Here is a 21,745-nt window from a genome sequence, read left to right as displayed (position 1 = left end):
CTGCCTCTTTCTTCAACTTTCCTGATCTTAGCCATTGCCAGGTGTGGTTATTATCTGCTTTGCCTGCTAGTTGTGTGTGTGTGTGTGTGTACTGGCCATGTAATTCTTTGCCTTGCCATGTTTCTTTTCTTCATTTGGTCTTATAGGCCAGATTGGTCTCTTCAGTATTCAGCAAGCCTTCATGGTGTACTAGCTTCAGTGCATCTTCTTCATTGTCTGTCTGATATTCTTCCAATGGCCTTTTTTCTTCTTCAACTGTCTGGTGTACTTGCAGCATTCCATGCCCACCAGTCCTCCTTGGTAAGTAGAGTCTGTCAATGTCACTGCGTGGATGAAGGGCATGATTCATTGTCATTATTTTTCTGGTCTTCCTATCCAGTGCTTCTAGTTCTGCTTGAGTCTAGTCCACTATTCCAGCTGTATATCTAATGACTGGAATTGTCCAGATGTGAATCGCCTTGATGGTATTTCCGCCACTGATTTTGGACTTTAAGATCTTCTTTATTCTTCTGATGTATTCACTACTAACCTTCTTCTTGACCTCAGTGTGCTTGATGTTGTCAGCCTGAAGGATGCCCAGGTATTTGTAGTGATCTTCTTCATCCAGATTCTTGATGTTATTTCCATAGGGCATCTTGATTCGTTTAGTTTTCACTATTTTTGGTGGTTACTGAGAGTTATTGCAAGAAGGACTAATCAGTGAATCCTGGAAGAAATTATGACTGCTTTCTCCCTTGAGGGGATGAAGCAAGAAATTCACATATTTTGGACAGGCAGCATGAGCAGAAAACAGATGAGAGAAATTGTTGGTACTGGGAGAGGTTGACAGAAGTTGAAAAAGGAAGACAATGAGGAAGGTGGATGAGATCAGGGGTATCACTGAAATGTTTCTGGAGGAGATGGAGACTGCCACTGGAGGTAGGTCAAGAAGAACATTTGTCCATACAGTATAGTCACTAAGGTCCAACTTAACTAATATTCAGATTTGTTTTACAACCAACAAAAATGTTTTAAACATCTAGTGCTTCAGTTAATTCATAACATTTCTACAAGATTCCTGCCAATGGCTTACTGATTTGTTAATTAGGAACACTGGTTTCTTTTTGCCTTACTTTTCATTAAAAAAAAAAAAGCAAACTTACTTTTTCTCATCAACATCAAAAACACTTCATTTCTTCCTGAATTTATTTTGTCCTGATCTAGAAGATATTTTTGCTACTGTCACTGAAGAATCAGAAAGATTAAGGATCCTCTAACATGCATATTAAACAACATCAATGTTTCCTAAAACATGGACAAGCAGAATTAGCAGTGAACATGCTGATAACAGTATCTCTTAAAGATGGCTCATATTTATAGAATGTGATTTATAATTATCTCATAAACTTCAACAAGATGACATGATTATAAGAGCTCATTGATTCACTTACCACTTTGTGCTTTGAAGGGTATTAAATCATTTATAGCATGGTTTATCTTGGTGTTAATTTAGTGTGCAGTTCATTGTCAACAAGTGAGTGGAAATGGGTGGAAAAATACAGGGATATTATGGGGTAAGCTGTTACTCTGTTCTATGCTACCTATTTCTGTAGGCTCTTTCTTCTAAATTCTGATCTAAGTGAGGATAAAATTTGTCCCTGGGTTTGGTTGGGAGTTTTAGTATAAAATTAGACATGATCTAAACTTTGTAATATGCTTCCTATTGTCACCTCTAGTCTACTCATAAAAGTTTCAAGTTTCTGGACTTTAGAGAAAGCTCTCCAGCATAAAAATTTGATATTGGTTGAAAAATTGAGTGTTCCTGATGGGTTAAAAACTATATTTCACTCAACAGTAGTAGGGAAACAACAGGTAAATATATTTACTGACTTGTTTGGGCTATGTTCTATGTCACCTTCTTCCATCTGTGACCTCCAGATGTATTCAGATAGCAACATTCTAGGTTGCTAAAATAAGTGATTATTCCATAGCCCATAATGGGATTGCCCTGGTTATGTTTGCAGTACTACTGTAATTCACATTAAATTCTACAGCACAAAATGCTGGCCCAGTTGTAGAAGAATATTGCCTTGAATTTATTCTAGCTATTTTTCAGATGGCATCAAGATCCTCAGATAACACCATTGTAAAAACCTATGAAAGTGCCTTACACTAAATCAGACTTTTAGTTTATATTTTCTAGTCTAGAGTACTGCTAAATTCTAAAATACTCTCCTGATTTTAAATTAGCTGGTTTTCTTCCAAAGCAGAATTTATACATTGCATATTCTCTGTTTATCCCTCTCATTTATTTTAATCTTGTACAGCGCAGTACAGAAGCATTGTTTGTCACAGATTTATTTTCCTTCAATGTATTCATATTTTCCTCCTCTCTATGCCAATAGAGATTTTAATGGATTATTAAAATAGTATCAGAAGTGCCAAGATTCTTTTTATGCCTGTAGATAACATAGTGATATCAAGGTACTTTTTGTAAAAAGTTTACCAATTTGCAGGTATTTTGGTAGACCATAAAGGCAACACTCCAAAAAGAATAACTATCATGATAGTGTATATCCCAAAATTAATTTTTTCCCATACTTTTCAATTCAGTTAACCAGAGCAGTTAAAAAGATAGTCGTTGTGTTGCACCATGTACTTGGAAAATTTTAAATGTGGTTAGGGGTGTGTGCCTGTGCATGTGTGTGGTGTGTGTGTCTTAGCAAGTTGTATGAACTCAGCCCCCTTGGTTAATTTATGATTCAGTGCATTATGCAATCCCAGAAAATGTGTTCACTTAGTAACTAAATTAAGCTTGTTGGGTAAATGTTCTCGTTGATTGCTAATTATTGGCCATGGGGTGCTGTTGCATGACATTAAATCACTGGAAAGCCTGGTCCACAAATAGAATCCCACTTAGTGCACCTTTATTTCCCATTGTTCCCCACAAGAACAGCCCGGCAAGATAGGCAGGGCTGGGAAAGAGCGACTGTCCCAAACTCACCCAATGAGGCTGAAGATGGAATAGAACCTGGGTCTCCCCACTGCCAGTCCAAAGTTTCAAAAATTACACTGTCCCTGGCTTTGTAAGCAGGCAGTATCTTAATAATTGAGGATTATTAGCTGGCATTTTGGATGAAGAAGGAGGGTACAATCATCTTTCTTTCAGATAATCAGTTGAATATGCTTATGACTAGACAAGAAGAGAAGCAGATTAGACTTTTCCTTTAAGCCTGGTTTCACTGAAGAGAGAGGTCCATGGCTGGAATCTAAAATCTACAAAAACTGCCACCTTCAGTTTCAAAAGAGGCATCTCTTCAGAAGTTTTTAATGTGTAGCGTATGGGTTAGAATGTTAACTTTTTGACCCCATAAGAAGCTCTGTGATTCAGCATATTTCTAATGTAACTGGCAGGGAATTTGGAAAGGCATAGACGTTGTGTAACTCCTGTCATTACTAGAGTATTGAACTGGAGATGGTGGTTGAGATTGCAAGTATTAAGGAGAAGGGTTCAGGACCATGGAGAGCACTAATGCAGTTATTTTGCATGGACAGGTTACTCCTAGCATTAGGTATCAATAACCATCTTTTTTAGGCTAAGGAAGTGGCATGTTAAAGGAGGGAAATTGTAAAGACAGACAGAGACCGTCCTTAAAATTAAATTAAATATAATTATTTCCTATGTATTCTTTTTGTCTGTCCTCCTCCTTTCTGGCTACTTTGAGGTTGGCTGTGGAAGTTCTACCAAAGGTTTGGGGCAGACACATGTGAGTCTGGAGCTGCACCTCCTTTTAATAGCCAGGTCAGAAGAGTCTGCCTAGAAACTCTGTCCTCTTAGTTCTGTCCCCAATATAGAAGAGCTGGCATCCTTTTCCTGTGGATTCTGGCTTCTCCAAGCACAGTGGAGAATGCTCCTTGGGGTCTCTTTTTTCAGTCAAGGAATCTGAGGTCCACTTATTAAAGTCAGAAGGCAATGGCATCTTTGGGAGATGTCTGCCTGCCTGACCTGAATGTGAGTTCCAGTATGTGCTCCAGCCCAGGACTGCACTTGGTCGTGATGTCTCTTTGGGGTTGCTTCAGTCTCTTCAGCCTGGACCATGACATGGGCATCTGCTAATGTGGATCTCTGGAATGTTATGATGACTTATTCAAACTCTATGCATGTTTAGAAGGCATTCTGTTTAGTGCAATGTAAAATTAATTAATACCCGCAATTTGGCATTTGAATCAACTTCCTAAGAGGGAAAAGAAAATAATACAATTTATAATTCATCTTAGAGGTTTCATTTATATTTAGAATGGCAGATATTACTCATGCCCTCCTAAGTCAGACCTGAGCAGGAAGATGATTTAAAATTGTTTTTTTCAATGTACCCTAAATTTGCAGAGTGTACTAATAGCACACTCCAGAGATAGATACTATCCAATGAAATTACAAGTAGTCACAACTATGTTTGAAGTGACCCTGAAATACTCTTTTTTTTTTCACACATTGCAAAATAAGTAAATAAATGTTCCAGCTTCATTACTTTGGGAGAGAAAACTGTGAGGTGAACACATGATTGTTTTTTTACTTAATGAGACTGTTCTTGATTATAAGGAATGAAAAGTACTTTGGCTGCACAGGTTTGTTGTGTGTGTGCCTCTTTGTCAAAAGCACTTTTAGGGAGAGAGAAAATGCCAAGAGCCTTTGATTTATTAAGAGCACCTTTCTCCAGTCTAACGCCCTCTAGATAGGTTAATTGAGAATTTTGGGAATTTTACTATCAAGTTAGAGAACGTTGAGCTAGGGAGGAGATGGGTCACCTCTGCCCACCCTCATCGTTCATATTTTATCAACCAGGAACCCCAACCAACATGACTAATAGTGAGGGGTGCTGGGAGTCATGGTTCATCAATATTTGAAATCTTATAAGTTTTCCACTGCTGAGCTCAGAGCTCATGGTATATTGAAGTTTAGTTGCATTAGGTTCAGCACAGGATTATAATAAGAAATTACAAACATGGGTCTTCTTCGGTCCACATTTTTAAAATGTTGACAAGTCTCTTCTTTACTCAAAGGTTTTCTTTCTGCTATTTATCATAGCTTTATATCACCTTTCCCAAAACCTACAGAGTTCAAATTTATGTGAGGATCTATTTTGACACAAGATAGATTGACCAACACAGTCAGTGATAAGCAAAAATTTAAATTGACCTTTTTGACACATCTCCAGGCCACTTTATTAATGAGTTACCAAGAATTAACAATCCAGATTTATGTATTCCAGAATTCTTTGTGAATTCACCTTATGTCTTTGTGATTCCCATTGATAGTATCACATATACTTGGCTCTTTGTCAGGTATATATGCAATGTTCTAAGGAAGCCAATGTTAGCAATCCCAGGAAAACTAAACCGAGTATCCTTTTGAGACCTGCAGCATTTCGTCTGCCTATGGATAGCATAAAGTGGCCTGCTGAGTTGGATTCCAAATTAGGGATGTATTTTCTTTCTTTTTTCTTTTAAAGCCTGCTATGGCAGGATGAATACTAATAAGAACAAAGTCACACTGGTGTTCATTCTTCTCCCTTCCTCCTAAACCAGTTCAGTTATGAATATGAAAAATGATCTGCAATCTAATTGCATTATCAGGCTCTTTCACCTTTGTAGCACCTTCTGGAATGAGCATGTGACCTGTTGTGGCTGCAGTCATTCCAGAAGTGTCAGAAAGGACAGCCCTCTCTGTAACCTTCACTGTGAAAAGAAAGAAAAAGCCAAGGGTTCTGGCCCTATGATACATTTACCAAAATAAGGAATCATCCCCCCATCCCTAAATGGACCAGAAAATTATGTCTGGATATTTCATTATAAAGTTGATCATAAATCTGTTGGAGAAGAAATCTGTCCTGCAAAGTTGATATAAAACAGACTGGATTAGCAGCAGTCTACACCTTCTTTTCTGGAATGCAGCCTGATGACCCTTCATTTTTCATCTGTCTTCTCTCTTGGCCATTGGGAATACACTGGGGAGTATGAATAAAAGAGCAAATCAGAACTGTTGCCCAAGGGGTCATTGTAGTTCAGTTGTGGTGGTCACTACAGAAGTCCAAAAGAGTTCATCTTGATGAGAGAACTATCCCCTAACATTTTTAGAATGTTTGCGTTGGCTCTTCACAAGGGTGAGGTAAGAGTCTGAAGAATAATTATTTGCAAGTACCTGTCATCTCCATTTTCCATTATTAATTGCTCTTCTGAATACCAGCCAGGTTCGTATGCCAAGACTGATTGTCTGCAGCCTTTAGAGTGCAGAGGAGCCCATTCCATCACCATCTTCTTAGGGAAGGATGTAATTAGAGGCTTTTAGAATTCAAGCAAAGAGTTTTCTAAGCTGGTCAAGTTGTGGTTACAACATCTGGGGCTTTCAGGAAAAAGATTCATTCTCCTGCTTAAAACATACATGCACACATAGTCCCACTTTGGCCCTCAAGATTAGAAAGCCAAACATTTAATTTTTTAAAATGAAGCATTTCTCAAATACATACTCAACCTATGAAACTGGCTGAGACACTATGCTGTGGATGGAAAATGGAGCAAATGAAAGAGAAGACATTTGAACCCAGAAAATATATCTTCCAATAGATGCATTTCTACCACATGTTGACAGGGGTTGCTAAATTAACCCATCTTCTGGATTGCAGAACACATTGAGCTACAGCCTATATCAGAGTTTTTCAAACTTGGCCGCTTTAAGATATGTGGACTTCAACTCCCAGAATTCCCCAGCCTGCATGTTGAGATGAGTGGCCATACAAAATGAATGAATGAATGAATGAATGAATGAATGAATGAATGAATGAATACCATTCCCTTTCATGTTGCTTCCATGCTTATAGTATGTAGAGGTTGACAGTCCCCATGCCTCTAATTTATATTATTTTAGGTCAATAACCAGGGATGAACATCAGATCATTGAGACACTTATTTTAAGAAAGCACTTCTTAGGCTTAAATAGTGAAATGAAAAAGTCTACTGGTAAAACCCACCCTGTATTTTATTTGCAATATCATTTTCTTTCATTGCATTTTTGCATTGTGCATTGATACACACTCTGTTATGGCTCAGATGCTCAGAATAAAACAAAATATAGAGTTAAAGGGTGATGTGATTCCTGCCTTACCACCTATTGAGTTTCTGCCATAGACAGAATACAAAAATTCATATTTCAGTCCAACTACCTTGGACATTCTTATGATCCTATTGTTTTAAAACAATGGAAATGCAGCTGTGATGTGCACTGATTCCAATGGAAATTTCAACCCTCTCCCATGAGAAAAAATTCAGGAGGACGTTATTAAATTCCTTTTCTTTGCTTGTAGTGGTTGAGATTTAAATCACTTCTCTGTATTATTTTAAAACTCCAACAAGAAAGGTATTAATTAATGCAAAATCCCTGTTCTTGACTTATTTTGAAAAACTCAGACCTGGTTAGTACTTGGATAGGAGTCAGACAAGAGGTCTCAGGGATTTAGCTAGACAGGAAGTAAAAAATTCATCTGGAAGAAAGACATAGCAAACCACTTCCATATTGTTGTCAAGAGAATTATATAGACATGACAATAAATAAATAAATAATGAAAATAAATAATAATGTATTAAACTTGTATGCACCTGACTCTCAATGACTCTGGGCAGCTATGAAATCACCATAAAATTGCCAGGAGTTGAACTTAGCTTGAAGAGGACTTCACCTTACTTATATAGTTTGACACTAGTTGGCCACTTTTTCAGGTATCAGAGACTCCTTTCCTTATTGATTGATTGATTGATTGATTGATTGATCATATTGTATAGCCACCCACCTCACAAAAGAGTGACTCTGGGCGGTGTACAACCCTCAATTAAAAAGAACCAATACATACACATCAGTAAACATTAAAACTATAAAATACATCTTTGCTTGCTATCCAGCTCCAGATTCCTTTAGCTGCAATGCAGGCAGACATGTGCTTACAGATTTGGGGCCACACCTCTGTTGAGCAGCAAGGAAATATACAGATGTTTAAACCGAGAAAAGGCCTCTGTGGGCTACTGTGAACATTTGGAAGGAAGCAGGGGATTATGGGTTGGGGATTTCCCTTGCTATATTTTCTCATATATGCAGGCTTAACATCTACAGAAACCTAGCGTTCATTGACAAAGCAGTTTCACTTCTTCCAAAGCAAGAAATTCTGCAAGTCCCAAATCTATGACTAGCCACCAACCCTCAAACACCAGATACTGAAAGTTGTTTCTTCATATCCAACAAGCAGGCTTACAATGATAATTGTAATAACGGTTCACACATCAGTCTAAAGCAGGTTTGCTTCGTCATGTGTGGCTGAATTAAATATAATTGACTGCATTTGCATAACCCTAAACCATAAGCATGGTTTACAAGCCACTCTGGCAGAGGTCACAGGAAACAGTAAGCCCAAAACCACATAAACTTGATGACTTAGTACCAAGAATGAACACAGTCAGTGTTGTCTATGAAAATGTGTGAGAAGATAGCTGTGCTCACCTAACCCACTAGAAGCTGCATTTAGACAATATAAGCTTGGTTCCTTTTGTGATTTAACCCTGCAATTTGCTTAGCTTATGGTTCAGCGTATTGCTAAGCCCAGAAAATATACTACTGTAGTATACTGTGTAAACACAGTCTTTGAATATTTCAGATGATCCATATAAAAGAGTCATGTTTTGGCTGCTGGTAGCCAAAGGCTGCTGGTAGCCAAAGGCTGCTGGTAGCCTTTTCAATTGAAGAGACTTATCATTACAAGCGATTTAGGTTTTGGTTTTAGATAATGATGGGTTCTGGAGTCTTGTGAGCTGCATAAAAGAACCTTCCAATGCATGACGCAATGTATGTGGCATTGTATCAATTAATATGAGTCCAACGTTGGAGACCATACTAGGATGGGAAATTTCACCTGGTTCTCCCTGTATTTTCAGCCTGGTCCATCTAGAAGTCATGGGTGGGAATAGAACAAAAGTGGGTATAACAAGAGCAAAAATAGGTGTTCCCCCCCCCCCGATTGTTTCATACACACCCCCACATATCCTAGTTATCCATTTATTCCCAGAATTCTGGGAGTTGAAGTCCACACATCTTAAAGTTGCCAAGTTTGAAAAACACTGCTCTCTACAATGGGATTGAAAGACTACAGGAGGGGCATCAGCAGAGGACCAAAGCCCAGCTTTCCATTTTTGTGGTTTTTCTGCATGTTCTTGTTTTTATTTTGACCAATTGAATACATAAAACTTCAAGGCTACTAGAAGCTTAGCACATTATTTCAGATCTTTCCTTTAGTAAAAGGCAGCAATTGGCCATTGAGTTTTAAAGTGCAATAGACAATAGAAGAGAATATCTGGAGTTCAGAATTGAGCTGTGGAGTCCTTGGTGCTCTCTGAGCTTAGTTGTTTGCTTGCAGATGTTTGTGGAGTCCTTGGGGTTCTCTGAGCTTGGTTGTTCTCTTGCAGACATTTTGTTACCCAACTAGGTAACATCTTCAGTGCACTAAAAATGTTACTATTCAGTGCACTGAAGATGTTACTAGCCGAGTAATGAAATGTCTGCAAGAAAACAACTAAGCTCAGAGAATCCCAAAGACTCCACAGTTCAACCCTGAGCTACATATACTGTATTCTCTTCTATTGGTTACAGATGTTTCATTACCCAGCTAGGTAACTAGCTGGGTAATGAAATGTCTGATGATGTTACCTAGATAGACAATGAAACATCAGCAAGGAAACAGACAAGCTCAGAGAGCACCAAGGACTCCAAAGTGCAATACTGGGGGGAAGGGGGCCTCTGAGGGGCATTTTTCAAAGTGCTCCTGGGCTGCACAGAACCTATGACTGCAGCTTGTTGAGCCCTTTTCTAGTGGGATTATCCTTCCCCCCCATTGCAAAGTGCAGATATACACACATGGTCTGAACAAGGGGGCAAATTCTCAAATCTTCCTGCCTTACTCCTCTCCCCCAACCCAAGTCCTCAAAACAGACCAGATACTAAAATCTGCCATTGACATTTTCTTTGTTGGGTTGGTTTAGTTATGCCTTTAGTTCCACAGTCAGCAAGGGGGAGGAAGATGAAGGAGGAAGAGTTAAGGATATAAGGAAACCTTGTGATGACTATACAGATCTCAGCCCATGGGTTAGAGATGTTCTGTCATATTTGCTGTTGGTTTTTTTTCCCCCAAGTAGGCTTAAAATTCTTACAAAAAATGCATTCCTCTCTCTCATAGACACATATAGTTACATATACCCATCCATTGTGGCATGCCTGAAGAAGATCTCTAGCTTAACTTTTTTTTTTTACTTATTAATTTATGCAGAGGCGGAGCATTCCATTATATGAGCTTCCTTCCCTGGAATTGGAAGTGGTACAACCCAGGGACCGGCTTAACTCCATAGGAACTTGGAGGATGGAACATCCTTTTAGGAAAGCTACATTTCACAGCTCTGGCTGAATTGAGAAACTAGTATTTGCTTCTCTACAGGAATTGCTAGCAAGATATCTGCAGCATGTTTCTATGTGGGCATATGCTGCAGACTGATGTCAGAACTGCTCATTCCTGACTGAGAATCCCAGAAGACTTTTAAAATCATACTGCAGACACCGCAGAAAGGGGGGTGGGGCTTTGGGTGGTTTAAAAAATTCAGGCTGAAAGACTAAGGTATTTAAAGATGCAACCATTCTCTTTTGGACCACTCTCCCTTCATCAGTGAATGGCCTATTTACAAAGCAATATCTTTAAAGGAGCAACATATTACGCAGAAGAAGCAAAAACCATTTCATTAGACAGAAACCATTTAGCCTCCTTTCCCTATTTGCTTAGTGGACCTTAACTTTTAAGGATCCTATTTAAAAAAAGAGTTCCAAGAGATCATATGGACAGCAATGTAAGTATCTTATTCACATGGTCAATGCACTGTCATCACTGATAAAATTAACTAGAAAGGCTCATGAATCTCTTCTAAACCTAGAATCAGGTTTTGAAATCTCCAGGGTTTCTTTTCCTAGTTGGGATTAATATCCAAGCTAGAGAAAAGCTTTGGATTTTTTGCAAACTGTCCACACTACCAAAACCCTCCCCCTAGTCTCCCTCTTTTAGTATACCTACAGTGTTTTGCATCTTTTGAAGGCAGAAAAGGAGGTTAAAAATGGCTTTTGCAGCAGTTATAGTGACATGATCTGGAATTGGTCTCAGAGCTGCAAGAAGCCAGCTGGCTATGGATTGCCCACCCTGTCTTTTATTAATTATTAATTAATTAATTATTATAACAATTGAAAAGAGAGAAAGGGAGGGAGGAGAAGGGGCATCAGCAGAAAGACTGTCTTGGAGGGCAGCAAGCCAGTGATAGGCAAAGTCACTGTTCTCAGCATTTATTTATGATGCAAAATTTCCAATTGAATCCAAAATGGAAATTTCAGCCATTTTTGCCAACTCTTTTTGGTAAATATCCAGGAAGTTAAACCCTAACAGCTCAGCCTAGCTTGTACCAAAATTATTCAACTGATATATTGAAACAGTTTAAATAGTCTGTATTCAGAAGAAAAGGTTTCAGTGATGACCCATTGCTGGCCTGGCAGACGTTAAAATAATTAGTCCTGATTGCAAAGACCATTTAAGAGGTCAACATTGCTTGGAATCGCTGCAGGAAGCAAAACTATGGAGAGAAAAGGAAGGAGAGAAAGGCTTAAAGGTCCTGAAGGAGGAGAGATATTCAGATGCTCTGTCCCCTTAACATTTATTCTTAAAGTCTCAGTGACACAGCACCAAAAAAGATGCTGTTTCATTTCGTCTCACCTCATTCTGATATAGATTCAGAATATGTATTCCTTCCTTTTGAGTTCAGGCCCGAAGGATTTCTCTGCAGGCATTACATCATATATGGATTTCAGCACAAACCATTCACAGGCTGCATAAGTCCTAGCAAGGAGTTGGTAGTAGACAGAAAATGCCACCTAGAATGATGTCCACAATTAGATCTTGCTCTCATTTTGCTTTTGCCAGCATCTATCGTATCTTGGGATATTTTGATATGGAATATAAGCAAAAGAAAGCTCGTTTCGCAGGTCAAATGTCACAGCCGAGCATAAGCCATAGTAAAAAAAAAAAAAAGAAAGAACATTCTGCAAGAAAAACAGCTGACTTTTGGAATCTACGAATTTTATGTAAAACAGGAAAACAAGAATCCACACCTGAATCCAAAAATTCTTTGTCATATAGGAAAACTGGGCCCAAGTTAGTAAAATTAAATGATGAATTGAAAAATGCAGAGGCATTGAAAGAGGCATTGGAATGCAGAGGTATGGGTACGTGGGAGTCAATCATAGCACTTGCAAAAAAGAGATCCTAAACTACATTCGATCACAAAATGAACATGGGTCAGCAGTATAGTATGATTAAAAAGTAAGGCAACTGTGTGCCACATTTACAGAATCGCTATAATTATGATGTGGAAGCAATTTCACTCAAATTCCACATTAGTCCAAGCTCATTGGGAGTATACAGTTCTTGGAATAGGTCTGAGGAGCACAAAGCTGCTTAACAGTAAGGAAAATTAGTCTTATGAGAAATTGTTGAAGGAATTGGATACACTAAGCCTGAAGAGAAGACAGAGATGGGAGTATGCTGTTACACTTTATTTAAATATCTGTCACACAGAAGTCTGCAAAGACTGGTTCCCGTCGATTTCAGTTCCATTTGAGAGGACTTCAGTTACACACTTGGAGAACTTTCTTCATGTTAAGAACAGCTCAACTGTGGATGAAATTTACTGAAAGTCCTTAAGCAGTACCTGGACAGTCATCTATTGAGGATATTCTTGTTTGGATTGTTCCCAGAAGGGTCTCTCCAAAAATGTCTTTTCCATGAGTCTTACACAGTGTAATTTACTATTCTTCTGGTAGAAGAACTAGGCATAACCCAGATTTTATTTAGCGGCTGATTTGGCTTCAGAGGTTTCAACAAGCCTTTCCCACAACCAAGAATATCTTCCCAATGCCTAGAAACTTGTCCTTCCAAAAGCTAAAAGCCACGTTTTGGTGTTTAGTGCCATATTTGGCATCATTAATGTTGCACTAAATCAGTCCTGTTACAATTCTTACCATAATGAAGTAAAACTCAGTTCACTGTAGACTTTGGAAGAGGGTGAAAAGAAAGAGTTTTGGAGGAATGGATATTGCTGGATAACTTTGCCTCAGAACACAACCTGTCTTGGCTGGCCATGGCCCAAGAACATTCCACAGGTTGTTTGTCATGACTCAAGACACTGTTTTTTCATTAACTGTCTATGGGATCTCATAGGATGACAGTTACATAAAATAAAAACTGTTAAATAAAGAAGACAACAGACTCCAAATGGACCACCAGAAGCCTTCACTGACTGGGTCAGGCCACAAGGATTGCAAGGAAACAAAATGAATAAATGAGCTAGCAGCCTTTTTCTATGATCAGCAAACTTTTCCAGATCCAGATAAAATCCAGCTTAAAGTCACTTCATAGTTCAGAATTATTAATCCATTTCTAGTCTGTTCCTGGAACCAGAGGCAGTTAATATTTCCTACTGCATTGCTACAGTCCAAACAACCTTACAGAGTGTGGTATATCCTTGCTCGGGGATCTGAGATGGATTTAAGAAGTATGAACTTCCATTTGGGTTTGGCAATCTTTCAAAAAAAAAAAAAGAAGAAGATCTTGAGTATTTAGGCTCTTAACAGTACATAGCTGTGCAGGGCTCCAGCATTCAGAAACACATTCTATAAAATGCTGTCTTATTTTCAGGGCTGTAGATATAAGATTGCAACCTGTTAAAGCAAGAGTGCAATGAAATTCTGTCCATCCACTTCTTTAAACTGTTTTTCCCCCCGGGACTCTAATTGAAATGTTTTTCTCCTTTTCTCTTGCACATCTTTTTTTTTTAATTCCCAAGCTTCTTTTCCACCAATCTTTTTAAGAATAATAAAGCAAAAGGAAACAAAAAATGCAAAAACAAAAATTCTCAACACAAAACTACTGAGAATAAATTGGCTTGTCTCCATGTCAGTTGTCAATTTGCCCAATCTGTAATTAAAACTGTCCCTACAAAATGGCTGTAAACATCTCTAGATAAGTGAAATGTTTGAGTGATTTAAAATTATAGTCAATAGTCTCATCATTATCTTACATTAGAGTCCTACGCTCACAGCTCTATAGTCAGAAATGGAAATGTTCCTGTTTGATTCTTCCCTCTAACAGCCCACCGCCCACTAATAGGTGCCAACACTGGGAAAATACATTGTACATTTATTAACCCTGATTTTGACAAATGTAGCTTTCCCCTTTCAAAATCACTCCTATAATTATGAACAGGAGACTAGACATGCACATCAAGTCACTATGTTGCAATCCTTGGCCCCCTATAATATATGCCCTAAAATACACTTAATTTAGGGGAAGTAGAAAATTACAGTCCTGCCCACATACATGATTTTCAATTAATTAATTAATTAATCATTTTATTTATTTACTTAGATTTATGTCCCACCACAAGCCCAAAGGACTCATACTGGTTCACAGGGTTCACTGTAATAGCTAAAACATCCATGGTTAGCTTAAAATTATAAACTTATAAAATTTAATAAAACATAGGCCAGCAGCCATTAATTTATAAAACTCTGTCCAAGATGGCCTCATGCCCCAAATGCTGTCTGGAAAAGTCCATTTTCAGCTACTTCCCAAAGGCTGTTAAAGTGGGAACCGGCCTAACTCCATTGGAAGGCCATTTCAAAGGGTCAGCACTGATGCCAACATCTCAGCATCTCGGAGTCTCAGGCACACTCATCTGGGTGTTTTTCACAGCAAGATGAAATTGATCAGGTTGATTCTAGCAGGAGAATGTGGTCCTGAAGTTAACTTGGTGCCAAGACATAAATGGGCTTTGTAGGTCAAGAGCAGCACTTTAAATTTTCCCCAGAAACCTATTGGTAACTAGCGCAGGGCTCACAACACAGGTGCAATGTTCACCCACCAGCAAGTGCCGGCTAACACATAGGCCACTGCTCTTTGGACCCATTGAAGCTTTTGAGTGGTCTTTACAGGCAGCCCCATTTAGAACACATTGTATTGTCTAAATGGGCAGTAACAAGAGCATACAAGCCACAATAGCAATATCCTCTCAGCCCAGGTAGAGCCCACCTGATGTACCAGCTGAAGTTGGGCAATGACCCCATTGGCCGCAGTCTCTACCTGGTGTTCCAGCAAGAGCTGTAAATCCAGCAGGACCTTCAAGTCACCTCCTCTCCAGCCCTGGTCTCAAAGCTGTTGTATCACCTGAAACCCTGCTAAGCAGATCGCTGCCCTTGTTCAGACAGGTTTGGTAATGTACACCAAATGTGTCTGTTCATCCATCACCAAATCATGAATGGATGTGGTCTTATTACAGGTAGACCTGGCCAAGGTCATCTGCCCCAAGGGTAACTGCATCCCTTGACACAAGTTGGACTTTTCTCCCTGTGTCCCTGTGCCATTGATGGCAGACACTAGAGCAACAGCTGGCAGAGCAGAACTTTCATATCTAGTTTTATAATGGGGTGGAGCTTCACAATGCCAGCTTACAAGGCCTGCCTCTTCTGCTTTTGTGGGCAAGAGCCCTGCCTTTTCCACTTTTCCAGGACTAATAGTCAGGGATGTCCCTGGACCTGCCATTTACTAGGAACATCCTGAGCAGGCACTCTCACAATCTACCAGGTCTCCAGGATATGATTCAGTCCACCCTGCATTATTGCCCTGTCACTCTTTCCCCTCCTGAAAATGTAAAGTGTGGTTCCTGGGTACTGAACATCCCTTGTTTTCAGCTTATATCAGTAAATGTTCATAAATCTTTACTTTTAGCTGTTTAGCTAGGGATGGACAGACATGTATGTATTGGAGACCTTGTGCTCAAGCTCTGTTTAAAAATCAATAGAACTCAAAGAGGTGGAAAATTATCAGTAGAGAGATGCAAGCCTATCAAAGCAAAATGGGAGTGCTTGGAAGCTATTGGGAAGAGAGGTCAGCTACCAAGAGATGGTAAAATTATACACACAAAGTCGATGTAGTAAGCAAGCAATCTTATTGATTGTATCCAGCAAGACACTGCATGCTCTTTGCTTCCATTTGAGATAGACCTGACTGCACTTCCTGGAACGTCCATGGGTTGTCGAGTCTGAACATCAGCAAATCTCCCTTTCTTCTCTATTCACAGCCACGCAACAGGCCTGCAGCAAAGGCGCATTTCATTTATTCCAGCAGAAGGTGGGGAGTCCTCCGGTCAAAGCTGTAGTAAAGCTTCACTGGCACCAGACGTTACTGCCAATTATAAGGAATGCTGGGATATTTAGCTCAGCGTTATTAGCAAGCTTCATGAGCTGCATCGGCTGCCAGTTTGCTTCTGGGTCCAATTCAAGGCACTGTTTTTGACCTTTAAAGCCCTTCGTGGCAAGGGGCTGGGTTACTTGAGGGGCTTTGAGGAAAGGGAGACATTCTCAGATGGCCCCACTGTGGTTAATATTCTCTCTTTCCACGGGGTTTGTCTATTTTAAAATTTAAAATTTTAAAACGTTTTGATGATTAATCAAATTAAAAGGGATGAAGAGTCACTTTTTTGTCTTTTATAATGATTGTTTTTATCTATTTGTTATTTTATTTAATGTATGCCACCCAGAGTTGCTTTGTGTGAGGTGGGTGTCTCTCTCTCTCTCTCTCTCTCTCTCTCTCTCCATATATATGTATGTATGTATGTATGTATGTATGTATGTTGTTGTTGTTGTTTAGTCGTTAAGTCGTGTCCGACTCTTCGTGACCCCATGAACCATATTGCGCCAGGCCTTCCTGTCCTTCACTGCCTCCCTGAGTTTGCTCAGTTTCATGCTCATTGCTTCAGTGATGCTATCTAACCATCTCATCCTCTGCCGTCCTCTTCTCCTTTTGCCTTCAATCTTTCCCAGCATCAGGGTCTTCTCCAAAGAGATCTCTCTTCGCATTAGGTGGCCAAAATATCTGAGCTTGAGCTTCATTATCGATCCTTCCAATGAGCAATCAGGGTTGATTTCCTTTAAGATTGACTGGTTTGACCTCCTAGCAGTCCAGGGGACTCTCAAGAGTCTTCTCCAGCACCACAGTTCAAAGGCATCAATTCTTCGGCGCTCGGCCTTTTTTATGGTCCAGCTCTCACAGCCATACATTACTACTGGATGTATGTATGTATGTATGATAAATAAATAATTAGGAAAGACACGATCCCCACCTCTAGTGCAAGAAGTGGGGAACTGAAGAAAAGCAAAATGTGTCATCTAAGAGCCCACTGAGAAACTACCTCCTAGGAATTTTCTTTTCATTAGCACTTCCTGGAATAACCACTTGATCATAGGTTATTAGCCTTCACCCACCTCATTCATTTATTTTAGAAACAAATTAAAGGAAACCCTTCCAGACTCTGTGGATCTTTTCGAGGAAAGGACATATTAGCCAAGCTATATTTGTGCTTTGTGATCATCCCATCATTAATTCCTCTGAGAGAAAAAACTTCATGACTTCAGGCTCATAGATTACAGCTCTCTTAAACATTATGCTAGTACCATCAAATCTCTGAATTCAATTTTTCATCTAAAAGGTCTTCCTAGTTTAGCAATGCCTGCAGAATCCTTCCAAACCCAAATCACTCTGATTTAAGATATAGCCAACCCATCAATATGGAACAGTTCATCAGCTCAGTTTCTTTCTTTCAAATGACCTTCAAGCAAGTCATTTCTATACTTCTTGGCTGGTCCACCCACAAGGCATGGCCATTTCTTCAAAGGTTTCCAAGTCTTGTGGATCTGAAAGCTTTTAGCACTTCAGTGCTATGGTGTGCATCTCTGTTTAGGTAGACAGTCTCTCTAAGTCTAAAATTAATAGCCCTTATTGGCAGAATGACTCAGGAAGCTGCTGAATTTCTAACAAGACAAGTCTGATTTATCTCATCCGCAGTAATTAAGGCTGCTTTTTCTTAGTCCTCCTGCCGTAGCTGGAGAGATTTAAAAGTAGCACAACTGCATTACCATTAAAAAGAGGTGAAAAAAAGCATTGCCTAGCTAGGACATTTAATATTGCACTTCTGTATTCATGCAGCCCCAGGCTACTCAATGAGCTCTTAGCATCAGAAACCAGCCAAGTAGACTTACCAAATCTATAGCTTGCAGCTGAAGCTGGTTTGCATGCTTGAAGAACAAGCTAGACTCGGTAACACCCAATGCTGCATTTGCCCTATTCTTGCAGAACAGCAGCTGGTCTCCTAGGAAATCTAGAGTCCCATCTATCCCCAGTACACTTTCAGAATCTTTTCTTTCCAGGTTATTAAACCTTTATATTTTACTGTAAAATAAAGAAGAAAAGAAAAAAGAAAAGGGATCTCCAATGACGAAAAGGTTGATGATCCTTTTTATATCTTTTCAAATTTCTTCCCCAAATAGAAGAGTTTCTGTTCAAGATTACAATGAGTCACATCCTTCTCTGGAATACTTTGAAGTAGGCTGGTGAAGTTTCACATGTTAAGTGAAACTTTCCTGATTCATACATCAGGAAGTCAAGGTGGCATTTGTAAAACTCAGGTTCTAAGAGTGGACTTTGAAAACCTGGGGCTCCCTGGTCCTAGTACAACACCTTAAGGACTATATTAGGTGAGAAGTGGATCTTCCTCCCACACCCCCTGCATGAGCTGCACTTGATCTCACAAGAACACCTTGAGGTGTTCCCAAAGTAGCAAAACGTAATGTTTGTTACAGTCCTTACATGTTGTAGATGACTCCTGTTTTTTCTTCTTGTGCTACTGGGTCTTTTGGTTTACTTAGATATTTTGGAGTGATTTTGTTGGTTTGTGTGCTACAGGGATGCCATGTGGTTGTAATAGTCTGTTGGGACAGACAGGCAGAAGACTAGCAGAGCGCATCCATGAGCACCAACTAACAGTCAGAAGACATGATGAAAATTCCTTAATCTCACAACACATGGACAGACTTAACCATAGTTTCAACTGGGAAACTGCCAGCATTTTAGACCAAGCTAAATCCAAAAATGCACAGGAATTCTTGGAAGCTTGGTATTCAGACAAAGCAGCAATCAACAGACACGTAGAGATAAACAGCATCTACATACTGTTCAAAAGAAACAAAAGACCAGAAGATCACCTCACCAGCAATCATCACCCAGATGAGCAAAGGTTACCACCAGGCACACAATCAAGCAGTAAACAGATGCTAATCAAGGAACTACCAGAGGAGCAAAACAAAACTCCCACTCCACCAGCACTGGCAAGGCAGGCCACAGTATATAAATAGAGAGCAAACCCCATCCCATTTTAGCACTGAAGATGTTACCTAGCTGGGTAATGAAACGTTTGCAAGAAAAGAACCAAGCTCAGAGAACCCCAAGGACTCCACAGTCAATCATTAATTCAACACTATTTTAGACATTTTGTGCAGTCTCTAGTCACTTCTGCAGTTGCTTTTAATGTATGATATGTTGCAATTACACTTAGTGGTTTTATGTCTGGCAAAATCGGAGGAGGAATCAAGTGTGTTTGTATCTGAATCTAACAAACACTTAAATATAGAGATTTTTTTCCCCTGTAATCACATGGTTACGGGGTTAAAAAAACAGGATAGATTTAAGATATTGTAACTTCTACTCTGGAAATGTCAGTGTTGCTTACAGGAACTTTTCCCCTTGTTCTACTCACATGTGGCCCATGATCACAACACCCAAAAGAGAGCAGAGTATCTTTACCATATTATCCAAACCAAAGCTCTAGGCAAGCTTTACATTCTCATACTTGCTTGGAGTTCTTCCAGCAGTGAACAGAGATGCAGGAGGACATCAATTATGTATGCTTCTTCTATTATAAATGCAGACTGGGAAGAAAGAAATTGTGAATTTCTTTTTTCTCTTTCTTCCTAGTTGTCTCTTCCCTCCTTTAATGAGGACTCAGCCCTGTTCATGGGAATCTCTCCAGCAAGAAGGATTCAGAGTCACCCGTCCTCTTGAAGCTGTCATCTCTACAGACATGTTCTGTGGCTGAAGAATCTCAGCATGTTAACCGAGTCATTGCAAAACTGAAAAAAGGATGCACAATACACCAGACAGTGAAGTTCCGTTCACAGCAGACACTAAGCCCACCCAGATTACATTAAGATCCAACAGTTTCTGAGAGTTTTGTTATGGCAGAGATTTGGGCCACTTTTCTTGGGGATTGCAGTGTATACTGGATATTTAACAGAAAGCACACAGTTGCCTGCGGAACCCAACCAGATAATTTGATTAGCTTAGTCCTGCATGAATGATAGATAGGGCATTTTAGGAGTGCATATGTGATTGTCTTAGTTTCAGGATCTGAACATATTCATAAATACTCTTGGTTAATATTTCCTTATCAAGACCATTGAGGGCAAAACATCTAAGTGTGCTGGTGTAGGTTGCCTTCTGTGTGAGGGCACAAGGATATGACAAAAATATCTGAGGGTGGTGAAAGGCAGATTGTGAGTTCATTAGAGCAGAGATGTGAGGTGCTAATTCTATTCCTTTGCACATCAAGATCTAGAATTCCCTGGCTGACCCCATTCTAGACTTTATCTAGGTCTAGGGGTGACTCCTCACAAACTACACCAGATGTAGTTTGATTTATTTATTTATTTATTCATTATGTATTCTTTATTATATTTATATGTATTTTTAAATTTATAATATTTTTATGGGGGGGTTCCTCTCACATTTTAATTGTAAGCCACCCAGAGTCACCCTCTGGGGGAGATGGGCAGCCTATAATTTAATAAATATAATTTAATATAAATTATTATGTATTCATTATTATATTTATATTTATTATTAAATTTATAATAATTTATATTAAATTATATTTATTAAATTTATAGGCTGCCCATCTCCCCCAGAGGGTGACTCTGGGTGGCTTACAATTAAAATGTGAGAGGAACCCCCCCCCATAAAAATATAAATATCCACAATTAAACTGATTCAGCAACAGGGGATTCTATCAATACAAGTTAAGCTAAACTCTCACCCCCATATATATAAGGTAGGACTTTAACCAGCAAAGCCTCAAACAGTCCTCAACAGAGACACATCCAAGCTCTAACTGGAGAAGTGCATTTTCAGTTGGATGAGGAACGTGGAGCATAGATCTCAAGAATTTACACTGGACTGTTTCTAGGGAAGGGAGAACTGCATACATACAACACTGTGTGCCATACAGAAAAAGACCTAATGCTAACTGGATATACAAGTTGAAAAGGAAATGATCTGCCTGGTGATGAAATAATATCATCACATAAGGTAGGGTGTTTAGGGTGTTTAGGATTTTTTTGTTTTTTACTTTGGGAGTTGTTTGTAGGATAAAACTCTACTGGTGACTTAATGCACCTATTTTCTTTTGTTTCCCACTGAAATCCAGCAGTGCAATCCTAAGGAACTGCAAAGAGGGGTTCATGGATCATGGTTTGTTCACCTCTCTCCAGAAGGATGGCTGAGAGAAGCAAACTACACAATACTCGTATCTATGTTATAGTCAGTGTAGCCTCTCCCAAAAAGCCACTAAGGTTAACCTACCAGCTGAAAATGAGCTGTTCCTTTAAGGCAGTGTTTATAAAATAAAATATCCTGTTTATTTCTGCCAACAGGAAAGCTGTTCGGAGTCATTCCATAGCCCTGTGGTGTGGCCAAGAACAAAA

The sequence above is a fragment of the Python bivittatus genome, unplaced genomic scaffold (assembly GCF_059951505.1).
Source record: "Python bivittatus isolate LINGU-HERP-01145 unplaced genomic scaffold, Pbiv_v1 ctg000680_np1212, whole genome shotgun sequence".
NCBI classification, from domain to species: domain Eukaryota; kingdom Metazoa; phylum Chordata; class Lepidosauria; order Squamata; family Pythonidae; genus Python; species Python bivittatus.
This window is presented reverse-complemented; position numbering follows the sequence as displayed.